At 37.5% G+C, this 22,172-nt stretch overlaps 1 protein-coding gene across 1 annotated transcript in view; it reads right to left on the reverse strand.

The window, feature by feature from the left end:
• Window positions 1-2,071, reverse strand: part of SCEL (sciellin) — a 204,945-nt gene extending 202,874 nt beyond the window's left edge. Inside the window, exon 1 of the mRNA XM_032314543.1 lies at window positions 1,900-2,071. The gene's annotated coding sequence lies outside the window, so the exon portion shown is untranslated. The remainder of the gene's footprint in view (window positions 1-1,899) is intronic.
• Between the last annotated feature and the right edge of the window lie 20,101 nt (window positions 2,072-22,172).

Genomic DNA, 22,172 nt, shown 5'->3' on the forward strand with positions numbered 1-22,172 from the left:
AGCCACCCAGGCGTCCCAGAACCCAGCCTAACTCTATAGAACAAACTGATGGTTATCAGGCATGGTGGGTGGGGGGATGGGTGAAATGAGTGAAGAGGATTAAGAATAGACTTATCATGATGAACACTGAGTAATGCATAGAATTGTTCAATCATTACTGTACATTAACTATACTAGAATTTTTTTAATTAAAAAAATAACAAAGAAGTAGAGGAGATTAGATCATAGACATGCACACAGGGAAAGTCATGGGAAGACACAAGGAGATGGTAGCCATCTGCAAGCCAAGATGATAGGCCTCAGAAGAAACAAACTTTGTCAACACCTTGACCTCAGACGTGCAGCCTCCAGAATTGTGAGAAAAATAAATTTCTGTTGTTTAAGCTCCCCAGTCTATGGTACTTTGTTATGGCGGCCCCAGCAAACAAATGAGCATGCAACCTTGAAGCAAGCTTCTAGAAGCTAATCTTATATATTTATGACTCAGAGAATGTTAAACCTATTAAAAATTATGCTGTGTTTCATACACACACACACATGCTCACAGATATTTTTGTCATGCCTTAAAAATATTCACAACTTACAAAGTCATTTGAATAATTCTGAAACCCTTAAACTATAACATTTACATTGAAAGTCACCAGAACTTCTTTTTTAAAAATAGTCACTACCATTTATATGAGTAAATAGACAAATTCAATATTCTATATCATTGTATAGAATAGCTAATAGGAGTGCTTTTCCCAATTTCAACTCTTTACCGTAATCTGTATAACCACAGGCAAATCATATACAGTTAAAGGAGAAAGTGAGGAACATGGGGAAATTTCCTTTTTTGATACCTGTGCCTGGTTATAAGTAGCCCACTGATCAACTAGGGCTTACGGATATTTTGAGGTGGGTCACCTAATGGGCCTGTTTGCAGTCAGCCCAGTGGTCAATGTGGGTCTTTTTACCTTACTAAGATTTCCATTGCTCAACCTGCTTCCTAAAAGCCTCTACATCACCCACACAGTAAAACTCCATCACAGTGAATTTCACATAAGCTTTACAATTTTTGTAAAAATAAAATGCTAGAAATGACGTGGATGGAACTAGAGGGTATTATGATGAGCAACATAGATAATCAGAGAAAGACAATTATCATAGGATCTCTCTGATATGAGGAATTTGAGAGGCAGGGCAGGGGGTTGTGGGGAGTAGGGAAGGAAACAATGAAACAAGATGGGATCAGGATGGAGATAAAACATAAGACTCTTAATCTCACAAAACAAGCTGAGGGTTGCTGGGGTGTGGGGAGGGTAGGGATAGGGTAGCTAGGTTATTGAAGAGGGTATGTGCTATGGTAAGTGCTGTGAAATGTGTAAGCCTGATGATTCATAGACCTGTACCCCTAGGGCAAATAATACATTATATGTTAATAAAAATAATTTTTAAAAAAGAAAATGCTAGAAAGGAATTCAATATTTACGTTCATATATTGCTCCCATAGAACCTAGAGGTGAAGCATCCAAAAGAGATATGTTAAGAGATAAGAAAATGGAAATTCAATTAAAAAGGAAAGCATTTCCCTTCCATCCCAGCCCAATCTGCTACCAATTATGTGGAGGTGCTCTGTGAATTCAGGTGCCTTTCCTACTATGAGTTGTTGCCAGAACTACATAGGGGATGATCTTACATCTATGGTACAAAGAGCACACAACAAGTTACTCTGACAATGTGTAACAAAGACCAAGAAAAGGCATTAATAAAGGAGCATTCAGAGTATAGAGCCCACAGAAGACTGTGCCCCATTAGCAAGGGCAGATAAATAACTTCAATATGACAAACAAACATTATAAAACATTTTTTGTAATGGTTTTCTTATAATTATACATTTAATAATAAATACTTTCTTACCTGACTAACGCTGCCTGGCCTGTCCACTAGCACCCGCTGGTTGTGTGTGGAAAAGACCAAGCACGTATGTAGAGAAGAACAGATGAGTGCAAATAGCTGTAGGCAGTTCTTTATTCCCAGAAGAACCAGCTTGTTCTCACAGAAGGGTTTAGAAAAGGAGCTGATGGAACCACTGTGTTCAGACAAAGCAAAAAAATCACCATTTCCCTTTGGCAGGCGTAACTGGAAACAACATGTTTTAGTCCTCTTGATTGTAAAAAGTCAATAAATGAGTAGAATATCTATAGTTTTCTCCTATCAACTGTGAATAATTTTCATTAGATTTCATAGTTAATTAACCAAGCTACTGGGGATTAGGGAAGGGAAGACATCTTTGTTTCACTAAAAAAAAAAAAAAAAGTATCTAAAATAAAACTAATTTGGTCATGGATGCTACTAAAAAGCTTTCAAAAACAAAAAGCACCCTGACTGCGGAACAGAGCAGAAGACAATAACTTAATAGATAAAACAAAAGGAAAATTTAAGCAATTACCAGATTATTTTTATGAAAGACACAATCCGAGCTGCTTGGACCCCCAATATTTGCTTGGTTTTGGTTTTGTTTTGTTTTTTTTTCTCCCCATCTCCAAATCAGATACGTAATTTCCCTTAAAGCATATTAGGAAGTATGCAGTTTTTCAGGAAAAGCCACATTCTCTACTAAGCTCAAAATGTCCTTCCTGATTCCTTTATTTATTTATTTTTTCTGACTTGTTATCCATCACCTCATCACTGACCTCAGGGACAAATCTTGCTAATGGGCAGGTGTCATTCATTAGACCTGGCATGCCAGTTACAAGAGACAGTAGAGAACATAACAGCAAAAGAACACAGGCAGTCGGTCCCAAACACAGTTCCTTAGAATCTGCTTCAGACAAACTACTGGATATAGGCAGAATTCTAAGCTGCCAAACCACCAAGTTTTGTAGCATCACAGAACATGAGGTCTCAAAGGGTAGCTGAAGTAGCCAAAACTGCATGGTATAGCTCTCTAATGGCCTGGCTTGCCCAGTGGTGAGGTTTAGAGTATCAAAGAAGAGAGATAAATGGTATCTCCTACAGGTAGTCACATACCATGAATATTAGATACTCACATATATGGGAATATTATTTCTTTCCACTGGGTTTTAAATATTAGATATTCACATTTACTAATTTTGTTCATCTATGAAAGTTTTTGAAAATTATTGAGTAGCAGAGTGTCCAAGGTTAAAATTTTGGTAGGCAACTTGAATATGGCTAGTCTATGCTTCTAACCAAGGGCAGATAAATAGGCTTCTAAATTAACTGAAACTACTGATTATCCTCGATGAATGCTGAAGAGCTGACCTAGGACCCATGGTCACTAGACACCTACATAGAGGAGCACTAAAACATTGTCATTGTGGAGGTCACCTCAAAAGGTAAGAGTTAAGCATCACTCTCAACATAACACATTACTTAAATAAAAAAGAGGAAGTCTAATAATACTCTATGATTGCTTTTTATTTTTCTCTAAAATGGGTTAAAATGCCTCTATTATATTATTTTAGTGTGTACGAGTGTGTGTAATAACTGGAGAAAATTGAGCCTAGCAAGGTAAATGAAAGATTTAATTAGAAGTAATTTCTTCTATTTTTAATTTCTTGAGGAATCTCCACACTGTTTTCCAAAGTGGCTGCACCAACTTGCATTCCCACCAACAGTGTAAGAGGGTTCCTCTTTCTCCACATCCTCTCCAACACATGTTGTTTCCTGTCTTGCTAATTTTGGCCATTCTAACTGGTGTAAGGTGGTATCTCAATGTGGTTTAATTTGAATCTCCCTGATGGTTAGTGATGATGAACATTTTTTCATGTGTCTGATAGCCATTTGTATGTCTTCATGGGAGAAGTGTCTGTTCATATCTTCTGCCCATTTTTTGATATGATTGTCTGTTTTGTGTGTGTTGAGTTTGAGGAGTTCTTTATAGATCCTGGATATCAACCTTTTGTCTGTACTGTCATTTGCAAATATCTTCTCCCATTCTGTGGGTTGCCTCTTTGTTTTGTTAACTGTTTCCTTTGCTGTGCAGAAGCTTTTGATCTTGATGAAGTCCCAAAAGTTCATTTTCGCTTTTGTTTCCTTTGCCTTTGGAGACATATCTTGTCTCCAGAAGTTGCTGTGGCTGATATCGAAGAGGTTACTGCCTATGTAGTGAAAAGAAGGGCCATCTGTACCCCAATGTTTATAGCAGCAATGGCCACGGTCGCCAAAGTGTGGAAAGAACCAAGATGCCCTTCAATAGACGAATGGATAAGGAAGATGTGGCCCATATACACTATGGAGTATTATACCTCCATCAGAAAGGATGAATACCCAACTTTTGTAGCAACATGGACGGGACTGGAAAAGATTATGCTGAGTGAAATAAGTCAAGCAGAGAGAGTCAATTATCATATGGTTTCACTTATTTGTGGAGCATAACAAATAGCATGGAGGACAAGGGGAGATGGAGAGGAGAAGGAAGTTGAGGGAAATTGGAAGGGGAGGTGAACCATGAGAGACTATGGACTCTGAAAAACAATCTGAGGGTTTTGAAGGGGTGGGGGGTGGGAGGTTGGGGGAACCACGTGGTGGGTATTAGAGAGGGCACGGATTGCATGGAGTACTGCGTGTGGTGCAAAAACAATGAATACTATTACGCTGAAAAGAAATAAAAAAAATTTTTTAAAAAAAGAAGTAATTTCTTCATTTCCAACCTACCCTACATGATGTCTAAGCAACTAGACCTTGCTGTTAAATCCAGTGATTGAGATCAGGGAGGACAAACAAGAATCTGATTGAATTTTCCACTTCCAACCAGTCACATGCTTTTGCTTGAAAAAGCTACCAGTAAATCCTATCAATTATCTCATATGCAAAATGGCGGGGGTCTCAAGGTGCAATTTCAAAATTCCTTCTAAAGTCAAGCTATTGAGTAACAAAATCTACAAATTATCTGCTGCTAAAAGACAAGCAAAATTATATTTTCTTCTATGTGACATCAGACAGAAATCACTCAAATTCAAAATGAAACATTAGGTCTGTGAGGTAACCAGATTATCTTAATTGTATAAGCCTCATGTTCTTCTATTGCACTACAGAAGGAAAACAGCAGGACTATTTTTAGGCCAACATGTAGCTCCTTAGAGATGTTATGCGAACAGGCAATAATTTTAAAATCAAAAAAGTTTACAATCTTTTAGAAGAGAAAGGGACATTTTCCATGTATCTCCTCTAGCATACCAGTTCACCTCTCAGATACATTCTAAATTTTATTCAAAATTGTTTTCCATAAAATTTCTATGTGTAGCAATTTTATATAATCTATCCATAAAATGAAAAAAGATGCAAGGTAATAATATGCTAGTGAGACTTAAAGCTCGAAATAACCAAAGATATTTCCAATTAACCCACTGAGCCACCCAGGTGCCCCAAGATATTTCCAATTAAACACACGAAAGTGTTTTTGAACATTACACTTGTTCTCATTCAAATGCTATACGAGTTATTCTACCAAATTTCCCTTTCCATCATACAATTTGCCTCTAGTTTGGTAAATGTGATCTTTCCCAGTTATGCTACAGGAACTAATGTCCAATTTGTGAAAAGATTTCACAATATTCAAACAGATGTTTAAACATCTGTTTCTGAGTAAACAAGCAAAAAGTGAGCAGGCCCTTCAGAGAGGTGCCCCGTGTGAATTCGTTTCCATCGTGTGAAATTGCTTACTCTCTGTTGAGCACCAAGCTGTGCATGTCGGAGGGTGTGCTCTTTAGGCATGAAGGAGCTCAAAGGTGAGATGTGCGATGATCCAATCACAGTTCAGGGCACTGACAATGCTGCATTCAGAGCAGACTGCGGGTGACTCAGGTCTCATGTTTCTGAGCATGACTTCGTAAACAGGAAGCAAAAGGTTTTAGTAGAGTCTAAGCAGACTACATGCAACAGTCTGGTTCAAGCACAGTAGCGAAAGGAGAGCAATCTTCCATGGAGACAGCCTGAGAGCTGCTTGTCCATCCCCAAGGAGGCTGATGTCATGGTGCTATAACCTTTAGGCTGCAGAGCTGCAGAGAATAGCCCAAGGGACTGTTGGCAAAGGTGACTGTTGCTTTCATCTGATCTCATGTGGAAGCACGTTAAGAGCAAAATCAAAACTGAAATAGTTCCCTGCATAGGAACTAGACTACCTGGGTTTTGTTATCTGCTGGGGCCTGTGTGATGGCATCATGGTGCCTTTGGGAAGATTCTGGGAAAGTGCTGTGGACTGGGATTTGGGAGTAGAGCCTCATATTAGTTGTCACCACTTCCCAGGGACTCCCTTGGCCTCTCCTCAATCACTTTGTCCGTACCCTAAGCCAAGTCTTCACTGTCCTTCCCACGGTCAGTTAAAGCCTCCTAAATTAGCTTCCTGCCTCCAGTCTCTCATCTTTTCAACCCATGCTTCAGAAATTAGCTTTTCAAGGTTACATCTATTATTTTAAAACAAAAGCAATACATGTCTATAATAGGAAAGATGTTCAATATAAAAAAGCAAAAATTAAAACACTCATAATTTCACTTTTTTTTTTTTAATGGATTTGAAATGACAAGCGGAACTCCTCCTTTCCTTCTCTCCTGAGTCTGCAGCCCGGACCTTGGTAGCCACCATTAAGAGATCATTTTATATTCTTCCAGGTTTTATTTTAGGATTGTAAGAACATGTATTCTTGTTGGGTTTTCTCCCCAGATGAAAATAGAATCAAGCTATGAATATGGTTTTGCAATGTGCTTTTCGCTTTACTTGTAATAAACACTTTCCAAAGTCGGTACATGTGAATCTTCTACTCTTTTTAACTGGCATGTGAATTTTTTTCAATAAATATTCTCTAATTGGTTCAACCATTCCTATTGATTGACAGTTCTCCCCCCGGTGTTTGGCTAGTAAAAAACACTGCAGTGAGCATTCTTGGATATATATTTATATTTATATATATAATTAAGCTAGTATTTTTGTAGACTAGACCCTTACTAGACCCTTGTGAAATTGCTGAGTCAAAGGTCATGCATATTTTTATTTTGATAGATAATTCCAGTTTGCTTTACAAAAAGCTATCCCCATATTCACCACCATCAGTCCAAGAGTACCTGTTTTTCCTCACCAAGGATGGACGTTATGAATCTTTTGAAAAGTTGTCCATCAAGTGGACTAATAATATATCTAGTTATTATTTACTTTTCATGTTTAATAATTGCTGAAATGGATAATGAAAGAGGGACCCATATATTCCCTCTTTCATTAATTTCCTGTTTGTGTTCTTTGTCAATTTTCTTTTTGTCTGATTGTCTTTTTCTATTCATTGGCATAATATTAGGAAAATTTTCTGAAAATTATCTTTTGCCTTTATGTATGTTGCATGTATTTTTCTACCAATTGCTCCCTTGTCTTTTAACTTTTTGTCTTTTCAAATAAAAGTTGTTTTACTTTTTTAAAAGATTTTTATTTATTTATTTGAGAGAGAGAGTGAATGGGAGAGCACAGGCAGGGGGAGCAGAAATGGGAAAGAAGAGGGAGAAGCAGGCTTCCCACTGAGCAGGGAACCCAATGTAGAACTCCATCCCAGGACCCAGGATTACAGCCTGAGCTGAAGATGGACACTTACCCAACTGAGCCACCCAAGCACCCCAAGTTGTTTTACTTTTAATGCATTGATTTTTCTTTCTGTGGTTTCTAGGTTTTATATTGTGCTAAGAAAGTTCTTTCTCATGCTACAATTATAAATCTGTTTCAATCCCTTTTCTTCTAGCATTTAGTCTTGAGTTTCTTTTCCAATGTCTAGGTCTTTAATCTATTTGGAATTTACTTGTGTGAAAAGTGTGATGTGGAGATCTAACAAGATTGCCAAATAGTTTAAGATCATTTGAAATAATCCTTTTGCCTATCATTTCTGAAATTTCATAATTATTATACTAAATTCTCAGATATTTTATTATTATAATTTGTTATAATTTAGTTATACTAAATTCATGGATTTTTTTAAAAGATTTTATTTATTTATTTGACAGAGAAAGAGAGATCACAAGTACACAGAGAGGCAGGCAGAGAGAGAGAGGGAGAAGCAGGCTCTGTGCTGAGCTGAGAGCCCGATGTGGGGCTCGATCCCAGAACCCTGGGATCATGACCTGAGCCAAAGGCAGAGGCTTTAACCCACTGAGCCACCCAGGCGCCCCCATGGATGTTTTTAATATCGACATAGTGTGTGTTTGTGTGTAGTTATCACCTGTATACACATGTTTTAATGTTTGTAGTCAAGTTTCCTGTATTATAGATCTCATCAGAAAGGTAGCAAAATGTCTGTCTGTAGGGCAGGAAATGGTAAAGGAAATTATGCTCAAAAAACTCTTAGTTACTTATAAAAAATGGGATACTATTCAAAATCACACATATACATAATGCTTTTTAATTAGTTCTTTCAGAATATTGCAAAATATATAGTTTAAACTAATGTGTAAAATAACTTTCCAGAAAGTATTCCTTTTTTCAATATTATCTTACAGTCCAGTTTAAAAAAATGCTTCTTTAAAGAGCAGACAATTTTCTGCCATTTCTTTAAGCTGAAAGAAAATTATTGCAACCACATTTTACAGTTATGTCATGACATAGATTCAATTAGGAAACCATTTATTCTGTCCAGTGAGACAGACTAAATGGCTCACAGTGGCAGTCCATTTTGCCATTGCCAGGTCTTGAGTCCAACAGAAATAGAATTTTTTCACAGATGGGTAGTTCTCAAGAGACCAAATCTCTGGAATCTTCCTTCAGAGTCTGCATTTTTAAAAATCTTTGTTTCAACACAGGAGAAAGGATTTTTATGCTAAGCCTTATTTTTGCTAGTATCAAATTATAGAAAAGAAAATTTTTTAAAATTATAGTATTTAATAACCTAGACAAAGTTAGCATGAAGGATATCACCAATGAGGAGTGGGCGAAGGCATAAAGTACTAACAAACACTAGCACTTCTTCAGCTCTACTGAATGATCCTTCCACTGTTGCTGAAGCCAGATATTCTAGAAGGAAAGAAAGCATGGGAACGGGGTGGCAAAGAGATTTGCCCAACTCCTTCATCCCTGTACCGTTGTTATACAGTATAAACATCTCCACAAGGAGAATGAGTGGGAAAGTATACAAACCACTGAATTATTAATGTTCTTCACACTGTGAAGCTAAGTGATAAAATGTTCCTTAAATTAGCTTGACACGAAGATATGGATTTTGTCATTAACTAGGCTGTCTTTTTAGCTCCTGAAGAATGTACAGGCAAAGGTTACCCATAGTAGAATACAGTTTGAGAAAGGTCTGCCATATTGTTCTTAAAGAATATAACATCAGGGGTGCCTAGGTGACTCTTGTTGGTTAAGCGGCTGCCTGCAGCTCAGGTCATGATCTCAGGGTCCTGAGAAAGCCCCACATCAGGCTCCCTGCTCAGTGGGAAGTTTGCTTCTCCCTCTCCATTCTGCTTCTCCCCTGTTTGTGCTCTCTTGTTCATGCTCTCTCTCTCTCAAGTAAAGAAAGAAAATCTTTAAAAAAAAATTCATATACCAGCTAAAAAGAGTAGAAGATTCACATGTACCGACTTTGGAAAGTGTTTATTACAAGTAAAGCAAAAAGCACATTGCAAAACCATATTCATAGCTTGATTCTATTTTCATCTGGGGAGAAAACCCAACAAGAATACATGTTCTTACAATCAATAAATATTCTCTAATTGGTTCAACCATTCCTATTGATTGACAGTTCTCCCCCCAGTGTTTGGCTAGTAAAAAACACTGCAGTGAGCATTCTTGGATATATATTCATATATATAATTAAGCTAGTATTTTTGTAGACTAGACCCTTACAAGTGGAATTTCTTGTGAAATTGCTGAGTTGAAATCAGTAAACATCTCTCCCACACCCAAAAAAAGATACAGATTAAATGCTCCCAATTGAGTTATTAGTATCTGTCTGCACATCTGAGCATCTGCTTCTTCAAATTGATAGAGATAATTAAGCCAAGCATAATTTGCATCTTGAGTATATAATTATTCTTTATCTTAGCCAAGGACTAAGATCATACCATTATTATTAAAATTGTTTTCTTGTCCTTTAAGGACTGTATTGGCTATCCTGCTCGGGGCCCATGTCTACATGTAATTGTCTTAATCCCTCCACACAAAGGCCAGGATAATGTATTACTCATTTGTATATCCCTTAGATATCCTGTACTCCTTTTGATATCCCTTATAGTGTATTGTCTTATAAATAGTAGACATTCAGTAAACATAGTGGGTGAATTATATGAAGCATCAAATATTTTCTAAAATAGTATGATCTAGGTGTTCTCTTTGTCCAATATGATTCATATAAAAAGTGAGTATTCATTTGAAAATGAATACTCATGGTAATGTTTAAAGATAGTCATCAGAGGCATCTGGGTGGCTCAGTAAGTTAAGCATCTGTCAGAGTTCTAGGGTAGAGTCTTACATTGGGTTCCCTACTCAGTGGAGAGCCTGCTTCTCCCTTTCCATCTGTCTGCCACTTCCACTGTTTGTGCTCAAGTGTTCTTTCTCTCTCTCTTTTTTATTCCTCCCAATTGAAATGATTTCTCATTCCTCTGAACTCTCCCATCAGTCATTGGACCCTTCACATAGATTGTCTTGCAATATTAATTTTATTTTCCTGTTCCTGTAATTAACTGGATTGCTAGATCCTTGAGAAGGCAATGACTACTACATCTTATCACCTCTGGATCTCTACTATATATTAAAATACTCAAGTAACAAAAAAATCTTTTAAAAAATATATAGTCATCTGATACTTAAATGCCACTGTATAGAAAAACAGAGTTTGTAGACATACATTGTGAATCAGTTAAGTCTCAGATTCTTTTCGATAGATAACAACTACTGCATGACACACCAAAAGAAGGAAATTATATCTAACTCCTTAAATATTTACTTTGCTAATTCTGCTACCCATTAAGGATTTAATGGTTATGATACTCAATGTGTTCTTATGCATATTCTTTAAATGCTCCCTCAGAACAACATGTCACACAGCTCAAAGACAATTGAAAAATTAATCAGGTCAATTAATCTGATTTAGATCCTCAGGTGGCCCATCTCAGAACCAGTTTTGTGATTCTAAGTCATCCTTTTATCTTTAGCAGAGTTTTGGAAAGAATTCCCAGGAAAGAGGTTGAAAAGTTAAAAAAAATATATATGGGGTACTAGACAAAAGGGCTGATTAGAAGCATTACATCCATTTGTAGATGAAACTAGAGTACAGAAAAGGAAATCATGGCAAGAATTTTCATAAGCCATGGGCAAGGGGGGGAGAGCAAGATGGTGGAGGAATAGCAGACTGAGATGACATCAGGTCATAGGAGTTCAGCTAGATAGTTATCAAACCATTCCAAACACCTACAAACCCAATAGGAGATCAAAGAGAAGAAGAGCAGCAATTCTAGAAACAGAAAATCAACCACTATCTGAAAGGTAGGATGAGCAGAGAAGTGAATCTGAAGCGACAGGAAGATAGACAGCAGGGGGAGGGCACAGCTCCTGGCAAGTGGTGGAGCAACAGAACACAAAATCCAAACTTTTAGAAGTCTGCTCCACTGGGGGACATTGCACCAGAGGCTAAGCGGGGGTGGAGATCTTACAGGGAAAATGTGGTCTTGGGTCCATGGGGTCACAGAAGGATTGGGGGTGCCTGAGTGTAGCAGAGCTCATAGGTATCAGAGTGGGAAAGCTAGGTACAGAGATGGAGTCAAGGAGTGAGTGCTCAGCTTGGGGTCACCTTAAACTGTGATCTGTGGCACTGCTGGGACACTACTCTTTGAGCAGGGACCCCACAAGTGGGAGATCCAGGGAGACACACCTTCCTCCACTAGAAGAGCAGCACAAAAGGGGTCTGCTGGGTTTGGAGACTCTAAACAGAGCTGTGTGCCAGAGAAATAAATGGTCGGTCACAGGCCAGGTGAGCTAGGAGCACAGCCAGAGACCAGAGAAAAGGAAGGATTGACTGCTTTTCTCTGAAGGTGCATGGAGGAGTGGGGCCCCAAGCTCTTGGCTACTCTGGGCTAGAGATTGGGAGGTCACCATTTTCATTCCCATCCTCCAGAGCTCTATGGAAAGTGCTCAGGAAGCAAAAGCTCCTGAGAGCGAACTGGAGCAAATTACTTAGCACAGCCCCTAACAAGGGTGGTGCAATTCCACTTCAGGCAAAGACATTTGAGAATCACAGCAACAGGCCCCTCCCCCAGAAGATCAGCAAGAACATCCAGCCAAGACCAAGCTCACTGATCAAGACAAGCAGAATTCCAGAGGAGGGGAAAGCAAAGCATGGAATTCATGGCTTTCTCCCCATGATTCTTTAGTTTTTCAAAGTTTATTAAATTGCTTTAATTTTATTTTTTTTCTTATTCTAATTTTTTTAACTTTTCCTCATTCATCTTTTAACGTTTTTAAACTAGTTTATCTTAACAATACCTTTCTAAAAAAAATGTCTAAACCTTCATTATTATAGTCATATTATATCCTTCATTGTATTTAACTTTATTTTTTGTATACATACAGAGTTTCTTCTTCTAAAAAATTTTGGGATACAATTTTTTCTAATAGGTCAAAATATACCCTAAATCTAGCACAGGGCTTTGTTCTAGTCTTCAGCCTGAGTAAATTCTCTCCACTTTTTTTTTTTTCTTTCTTTTTCCTACCAACTTATCTTACCAATTCCTTTTTAAGAAATTTTTTTAAATTTTCATCTTTACAGTCATATTCTATCCCTTCATTGTGTTTACCCATATATATATATATTTTTTTCTTTCTTTAAAATTTTAGGAAGCAGTTCTTCTAAGAGACCAAAATACACCCAAAATCAAGTGGGTGGCTCTGTTCTATTCACCAGTCTAATATATATATATATACTTTTTAAATTTCTTTTTGCCCCCTTTCTTCTCCCCCCATTTTAGGGTCTCTTCTGATTTAGTTAGAGTACATTTTTCTGGGGTTTTTGCCACCCTTTTAGAATTTTATTCTCTCGTTCATATATTTTTATCTCAATAAAATGACAAGACAGAAAAAACTCACCACAAAAAAAAAAAAAAAGAACAAGAGGCAGTGTCAAAGGCTAGGGACCTAATCAATATGGACATTCATAATATGTCAGATCTAGAGTTCAGAATGACGATTCTCAAGGTGCTAGCTAGGATCAAAAAAGGCATGGAAGATATTAGAGAAACCCTGTCTGGAGAAATAAAAACCCTTTCTGGAGAAATAAAAGGACTAAAATCTAACCAAGCTGAAATCAAAAAAGCTATTAACTAGGTGCAATCAAAAATGGAGGCTCTTACTGCTAGGATAAATGAGGCAGAAGAGAGAATTAGTGATATAGAAGACCAAACAATGGAATAAAGAAGCTGAGAAAAAGAGAGACATACAACTATGGGACCATGAGGGGAGAATTCGAGAATAAGTGACAACATAAAATGAAACAATATTAGAATAATTGGGATTCCAGAAGAAGAAGAAAGAGAGATGTGAGAAGAAGGTATATTGGAGTGAATTATTGTAGAGAATTTCCCTAGTATGGCAAAGGGAACAAGCACCAAAATCCAGGAGGCACAGAGAACTGCCCTCAAAATCAATAAAAAATGGTCCACACCCCATCATCTAATAGTAAAATTTGCAAGTCTTAGTGAAAGAGAAAATCCTGAAAGCTGCTCAGGACAAAAAGTCTGTAACATACAATGGTAAAAATATTTGATTAGCAGCAGATTTATTCTCAGAAACCTGGCAGGCCAGAAAAAACTGGCATGATATAGTCCGAGCACTAAATGAGAAAAACATGCAGCCAAGAATACTATATCCAGCTAGGATGTCATTGAAAATAGAAGGAGAGACAAAATCTTCCAGGATAAACAAAAAATAAAAGAATTTGCAAACACCAAACCAGCCCTACAGGAAATATTGAAAGGGGTCCTCTAAGCAAACAGAGAGCCTAAAAGTAACAGTCCAGAAAGGAACAGAGACAATATACAGTAACAGCCACCTTATAGGCAATACAATGGCACTAAATTCATATCTCTCAATAGTTACCCTGAATGTAAATGGGTTAAATGCCCCAGTCAAAAAACACAATGTATCAGAATGGATACAAAACCAAAACCCATCAATATGCTGTCTACAAGAAACTCATTTTAGACCCAAAGACACCTCCAGATTTAAAGTGAGGGGGTGGAGGGAGTGCCTGAGTGGCTCAGTGGGTTAAAGCCTCTGCCTTCGGCTCAGGTCATGATCCCAGAGTCCTGGGATCAAGCCCTGCATCAGGTTCTCTGCTTGTCAGGGAGCTTGCTTCCCCCTCTCTGTCTGCCTGCCTCTTTGCCTACTTGTGATCTCTGTATATCAAATAAATAAATTAAATCTTTAAAAAAATAAAGTGAGGGGATGGAAAACAATTTACCATGCTAATGGACATCAAAAGAAAGCTGGGGTGGCAATCCTTATATCAGATAAATTAGATTTTAAGACAAAGATTATAATAAGAGATGAGGACAGACACTATGTCATACTCAAAGGGTCTGTCCAACAAGAAGATATAAAATTTTTAAATATCTTTGCCCTAACATGGGAACAGCCAACTATATAAACCAATTAATAATAATATCAAAGAAACACATTGACAATAATACAATAGTAGGGGACTTCAACAACCCCCTCACTGAAATGGACAGATCATCTAAATAAAATATCAACAAGGAAATAAAGGCTCTAAATGACACACTGGACCAGATGGAGATCACAGATATATTCAGAACATTCCATCCCAAAGCAACAGAATACACATTCTTCTCTAGTGCACATGGAATTCTCCAGAATAGATCACATCCTGGGTCACAAATCTCAACTGGTACCAAAAGATTGGGATCATTCCCTGCATATTTTCAGACCACAATGCTCTGAAACTAGAACTCAATCACAAGAGGAAAGTTGGAAAGAACTCAAATACATGGAGGCTAAAGAGCATCCTACTAAAAAACAAATGAGTCAACCAGGAAATTAAAGAAGAACTAAAAAGATTCATGGAAACAAATGAAAGTGAAAACGCAACTGTTCAAAATCTGTGGGACACAGCAAAGGCAGTCCTGAGAGGAAAGTATATAGTGATACAAACCTTTCTCAAGAAACAAGAAAGGTCTCAAGTACACAACCTAACCCTGCACCTAAAGGAGCTGGAGAAAGAACAACAAAGAAAGCCTAACCCCAGCAGAAGAGAAATAATAAAGATCAGAGCAGAAATCAATGAAACAGAAACCAAAAAAACAGTAGAACAAATCGACGAAACTAGAAGCTGGTTCTTTGGAAGAATTAATAAGATTGATAAACCCCTGGCCAGACTTAACAAAAAGAGAAAGTACCCAAATAAATAAAATCATGAATGAAAGAGAAGAGATGACAACCAACACCAAAGAAATACAAACAATTTTAAGAACATATTATGAGCAACTATACACCAGCAAATTTGACATTCTGGAAGAAATGGATGCATTCCTAGAGATGTATAAACTACCAAAACTGTACCAGGAAGAAATAGAAAACCTAAACAGACCCATAACCAGTAAGGAAATAGAAGCAGTCATCAAAATCTCCCAAAAACAAGAGCTCAGGGCAAGACGGCTTCCCAGGGGAATTCTACCAAACATTTAAAGAAGAATTAAAAGGTATTAATTTAACTAGTTTAATTCTGAAACTCTTCTGAAAAAAAATAGATATGGAAGGAAAACTTCCAAACTCACTTCATGAGGCCAGCATTACCTTGGTCCCAAAACCAGACAACGACCCCACAAAAAAGAGAATTACAGACCAATATCCTTAATGAACATGGAGGCATAAATTCTCACCAAAATACTAGCCAATAGGATCCAACAGTACAAAGGATTATTCACCATGACCAAGTGGGATTTATTCCAGGGCTGCAAGTTTGGTTCAACATCTGCAAATCAATCAATGTTACACAATACATTAATAAAAGAAAGAACAAGAACCATATGATACTCTCAATAGATGCTGAAAAAACATTTGACAAAGTACAGCATCCTTTCCTGATCAAAACTGATTCAAATTATAGGGATAGAGGGCACATACCTCAATATCATCAAAGCCATTTATGAAAAACCCACAGCGAATATCATTCTCAATGGAAAAAAACTGAGAGCTTTTCCACTAAGGTCAGGAACACGGCAAAGATGTCCATTATCACCACTGCTATTCAACATAGTACTAGAAGTCCTAGCCTCAGCAATCAGACAACAAAAAGAAACTAAAGGCATCCAATCGGCAAAGAAGAAGCCAAACTATCACACTTTGCAGATGATATGATGCTTTATGTGGAAAACCCAAAAGACTCCACTCCAAATCTGCTAGAACTTGTACTGGAATTCAGTAAAGTGTCAGGACATAAAATCAATGCACAGAAATCAGTTGCATTTCAATACACCAACAACAAGACAGAAGAAAGAGAAATTAAGGAGATGATCCCATTTACAATTGCACCCAAAACCATAAGATACCTAGGAATAGACCTAATGAAAGAGGCAAAGAATCTGTACTCAGAAAACTAGAAAATACTCATGAAAGAAACTGAGGAAGACACAAATGGAAAAATGTTCCATGCTCACGGATTGGAAGAACAAATATTGTGAAAATGTCTAGACTACCTAAAGCAGTCTACATGTTTAATGCAATCCTTATCAAAATACCATCCATTTTTTTCAAAGAAATGGGACAAATAATCCTAAAATTTATATGGAACCAGAAAAGATCCCAAATATCCAGAGTTGAAAAAGAAAGCCAAATGTTGAAAAAGAAAGCCAAAGTTGGTGGCATCACAATTCCAGATTTCAAAACAAAAACAGACACATAGATCAATGAAACAGAATAGAGAGCCCAGAAACAGACTCTCAACTCTATGGTCAACTAATCTTTGACAAAGCAGGAAAGAATGTCCAATGGAAAAAAGACAGTCTCTTCAACAAATGTTGCTGAGAAAATTGGACAGCCATGTGAAGAAAAATGAAACTGGACCATATCCTTACACCACACACAAAAATAGACTCCCAATGGATGAATGGCCTCAATGTGAGACAGGAATCCAACAAAATCCTTGAGGAGAACATGGCTTCAACCTCAGCTGCAGCAACTTCTTTCTAGAAACATCACCAAAGGCAAGGGAAGCAAGGGCAAAAATGAACTATTGGGACTTCATCAAGATCAAAAGCATTTGTACAGCAAAGGAAACAGTCAACAAAACCAAAAGACAACTGACAGAATGGGAGAAAATATTTGCAAACAACATATCAGATAAAGGGCTAGTATCCAAAATCTATAAAGAACTTATCAAACTCAATATCCAAAGAACAAATAATCCAATCAAGAATGGGCAGAGGACATGAACAGACATTTCTGCAAAGAAGACATCCAGATGGCCAACAGACACATGAAAAAATGCTCCACATCACTCAGCATCAGGGAAATACAAATCAAAACCACAATGAGATACCACCTCACACCAGTCAGAATGGCTAAAATTAACAAGTCAGGAAATGACAGATGCTGGTGAGGATGTGGAAAAGGGGAACCCTCCTACACTGTTGGTGGGAATGCAAGCTGGTGCAGCCATTCTGAAAAACAGTATGAAGTTTCCTCAAAAAGTTGAAAATAGAGCTACCCTATGATCCAGCAATCACAGTACTGGGTACTTACCCTAAAGAAACAAATGTAGTGATCCGAAGGGGTACATGCACCCGAATGTTTATAGCAGCAATGTTCACCTTAGCCAAACTATAGAAAGAACCTAGATGTCCATCAATAGATGAATGGATAAAGAAGATGTGGCATATATATACACAATGGAATACTATGCAGCCATCAATAGAAATGAAATCTTGCCATTTGTAATGACGTGGATAGAACTAGAGGGTATTATGTTGAGCAAAATAAGTCAATCAGAGAAAGACAATTATCATATGATCTCCTTGATAAGAGGAATTTGAGAGGCAAATTGGGGTTTTGTGGGGTAGGGAAGGAAAAATGAAACAATATGGGGCCAGGGAGGGAGACAAACCATAAGAGAATCTTAATTTCACAAAACAAACTGAGGGCTGCCGGGAGGAGGACGGTACGTAGAGGGTGGTTGGGTTATGGACATTGGGGAGGGTATGTACTATGGTGAGTATTGTGAAGTGTATAAGCCTGATGACTCATAAACCTGTACTCCTGGGGCTAATAATACCTTATATGTTAATTTTTAAAATTGAAAATAAAAAAAAAATTTTTAAGCCATGGACAAACACAATAAGGGGGCAGGAGGTCAGGATGATGGTTGAGGGGGTGCTTCAGAGGGGTGTGCTACTCAATTTAGATTCATTCCAGACCCTACTATTGGCTACACTTGAGCCCAGTGATATACTGTTGCCTTGGACAGGATGCATTCAGAGACTGGGAGGGAGACAAGCCTGCTACAGAAAAGGTCCTCTGTGCCTGCAGCTGAATAGAGCTGGGATAGTTGGAAATGGACCAAGACATCAAATTAATTAATGGACTAGTGTTGTCTCCCTACTATCACACTCATACCCACTGACCATCTCAGAATAATTACATGTTGTGTAAACACAATTCTAATAAGTTGTTTTAAAAATACTTATTTTGAATAATGATAATCATTATTATCAACATCATCTTTTGAAGATGGTAGGAGTTGATAAGGAAAAACATGGAGAATATGTAGAAGCAGAAAAATGTTTAAAAACACTTGTAAAACTGATTTTTATTGTTTTTAATGTTTATCAAATTCATTAAACAAGTATATGGAGTGGATATCAATATAACACTGCCCTTGAGGCCTATTTTATGAAATAACTTTTCTGTGAGCTACTTTATTGGAACACATATACACCACTTTTTACACTTCATTCAAGAAATTATCTGAGATAGGATAGAGAGGATTCCATTTTACACCAAATTTCTCTCCATCAGGTGTCATAACTGAGCACCACAAACTAGGATTTGGAAAAAAAAAAAAAACAAAGCCTTGGAATTGGGAATCAAAAATTAGTACCATGGTAAAATTTCCTAAGTCAAGGCCAGAAACCTGAATCAGGATGTCCAGCAGAATGAAGAGTGTAAATAGAGAGGAAAATAGTCAGGAAAGGCAATAGTAGATTCAGAGCCTAAAGTAGAGTAAAAGTTCAAGCAAGCATTCATAATCACATGACTTCTAGATTAGAATACCAGAACAACATGTAAATGCCAGTGTTTTTTTAAGAAGGTCTTTGGACTCTCATTTGTTACAGAGGATTTTAAGACTAAGGATTCTAGGTGAGAGATGGTCATGAGGCAGATCTAGGACAATAGACTACTATCCCCTTTTCAGACACAGGCTAGCTAGTCAGCTCTGAAATAGTCTAGTTAATGAAATCAAAATTTTAAAAAAAAAACCACTTCTAAGCATTTTATGAAAGCATACTTAAAAAGTATTTAGTAAAATCTTGTTTCTGCTTGACCCAATATTATCTGCTACCACTCTGCAACATGAGTCCACTACACTTACATTGCCCAAACATGCCTTGTACCACTCCTACCTGTATCCTTTTTGCTAGCTCTTCCCACAATCTGATAATGTCTTTTACCATACCCCCATTTACACAAGCATTCCCCATCCAATTAGACCAACTCAAATCCCACATCTCTCATGAGGTCTTTTTTATTCACCCCAACTTAAAATGATTTTCATGCCTCTGAACTCTCATATCAGTTGTTGGACCCTTCACATAGATTGTCTTGCAATATTAATTTTATTTTCCTGCCCCCCCACAGGTTTCTTTTTTTTTTTAATTTATTTTTTATTTATTTTCGGCATAACAGTATTCATTATTTTTTCACCACAGCCAGTGCTCCATGCAATCCATGCCCTCTATAATACCCACCACCTGGTACCCCAACCTCCCACCCCCGCCCCGCCCCTTCAAACCCCTCAGATTGTTTTTTAGAGTCCATAGTCTCTCATGGTTCACCTCCCCTTCCAATTTTCCCCAACTCCCTTCTCCTCTCTAACTCCCCATGTCCTCCATGCTATTTGTTATACTCCACAAATAAGTGAAACCATATGATAATTGACTCTCTCTGCTTGACTTATTTCACTCAGCATAATCTCTTCCAGTACCATCCATGTACCCTACAAAAGTTGCGTATTCATCCTTTCTGATGGAGGCATAATACTCCATAGTGTATATGGACCACATCTTCCTTATCCATTCGTCCATTGAAGGGCATCTTGGTTCTTTCCACAGTTTGGCGACCGTGGCCATTGCTGCTATAAACATTGGGGTACAGGGGCACCTGGGTGGCTCAGTGGGTCAAAGCCTCTGCCTTTGGCTCAGGTCATGATCCCAGGGTCCTGGAATCAAGCCCCACATTGGGCTCTCTGCTCAGCAGGGAGCCTGCTTCTTCCTCTCTCTCCCTGCCTGCCTCTCTGGCTAGTTACAATCTCTGTCTATCAAATAAATAAATAAAATCTTAAAAAAAATTGGGGTACAGATGGCCCTTCTTTTCACTACATCTGTATCTTTGGGGTAAATACCCAGGAGTACAATTTCAGGGTCATAGGGAAGTTCTATTTTTAATTTCTTGAGGAATCTCCATACTGTTCTCCAAAAAGGCTGCACCAACTTGCATTCCCACCAACAGTGTAAGAGGGTTCCCCTTTCTCCACATCCCCTTCCTGTTCCTATCTAGCTCTTTGAGAGGCAGTGACTATATCTTATCACATCTGGATCCCTATTGTACATTAAAGTACTAAATTAATATTTACTGAACGGAACTTGAAGACAGAGGCCTTGTTTTTTGTATCTCTGTATTTCTCCAGCCCCAGCACAAGCCTTGCTATAAAGCCAAAGAATCAAAATGGTATTGAGTACTGGCTCTAATTGCCTAAAACATAAAACACATATTTAATTTTCTTTCTTTTTTTTCTTTTTCAGTTCTCTTTTTTCTTCCTTTCTTTTTCTCTCTCTCTTTTTTTTTTCCAGACATTTCGTCTTTTCCAAAGCAACATTTTATTGCTAGAATCTGGAAATTCTCTAACAAATGGAATTAGACCAAAACTACAGTACTACAGAGGAAAAAGTACAAATCACATTCTAGTGATATTATTTCTTTATCTTCTAAGTCAGACATAATCATTATTTTAAAATTAGAAATTGGAGAAATGCAAAGAGAAAAATACATACATATATACACACATATTTCAAATCACTTATAATCCTACTAGCCAGAGATAGCCACTATTAATTTTTTGATGCCTAAGCCCTCCTCACTAGAATTACTTTACACTGCTTATATCCCTACATCATTCTGAATAAAATTACCCTACCTACACCCTTCTACCATATGAAACTACAACCCCAGGCCATCACCCCAGCTGTAGTTAGATGTCTCTCTAATGGAAATAACCAACAGTTTGTCCAGAAACAAATCTAGTCCAATTAGCCAAGCAATAGGCTCTATACTGAGAATTTAAACTAAAAACAGTTAACAGTAGGGTCTGAAACCAAAAGGTTGTGAATTAAAGACACCATACTGTACCATGGGCAAATTAAATTTACAAGGAGCAGATTTAATGAATATACCAGTTAAAGTGGAACAGAAAGAAGCTAGGAGGCACAGTGTGGCTGAGTCATGTTCAAGGAGAATTGGAAGGAAGGCTCTGAACTCTGATCACCTAGAGCCTTCTTAAACTGGGAACTACCTCTCACTCTAGACTCCATCATGACATCAGCTATGTAAGAAGGCCTTGCACTCCTGGATACCCAGTAGATTTCCTTTAAAACTTCTTATGTAGCCCATCAGTGAGATCTGTTTTCTTAGGCTAGCTTGAATTTTTAAAGAATCAAATGAAGGGATTTCCTAGATTTTTTCATTAATATGTGTATTTTTTCAAAACAGTATATATGCTGCTTAAAGCTAGTTCGTGACACAGTGATATGCTATATTGATGTATATATTCATTACAAATGGCTTCATGACGTTTTGTTGTCTCATAATCCATTTAACCTATACTCTATCATTGGATATTGGATACTGTTTCCAATTTTGCCCTGCTATAAATTATCCCTCAGTTGGTACTCTTGGTATAAATTGTGTTTTCCACTTACGA

Source organism: Mustela erminea, chromosome 15, assembly GCF_009829155.1.
Source record: "Mustela erminea isolate mMusErm1 chromosome 15, mMusErm1.Pri, whole genome shotgun sequence".
Lineage (NCBI taxonomy): Eukaryota > Metazoa > Chordata > Mammalia > Carnivora > Mustelidae > Mustela > Mustela erminea.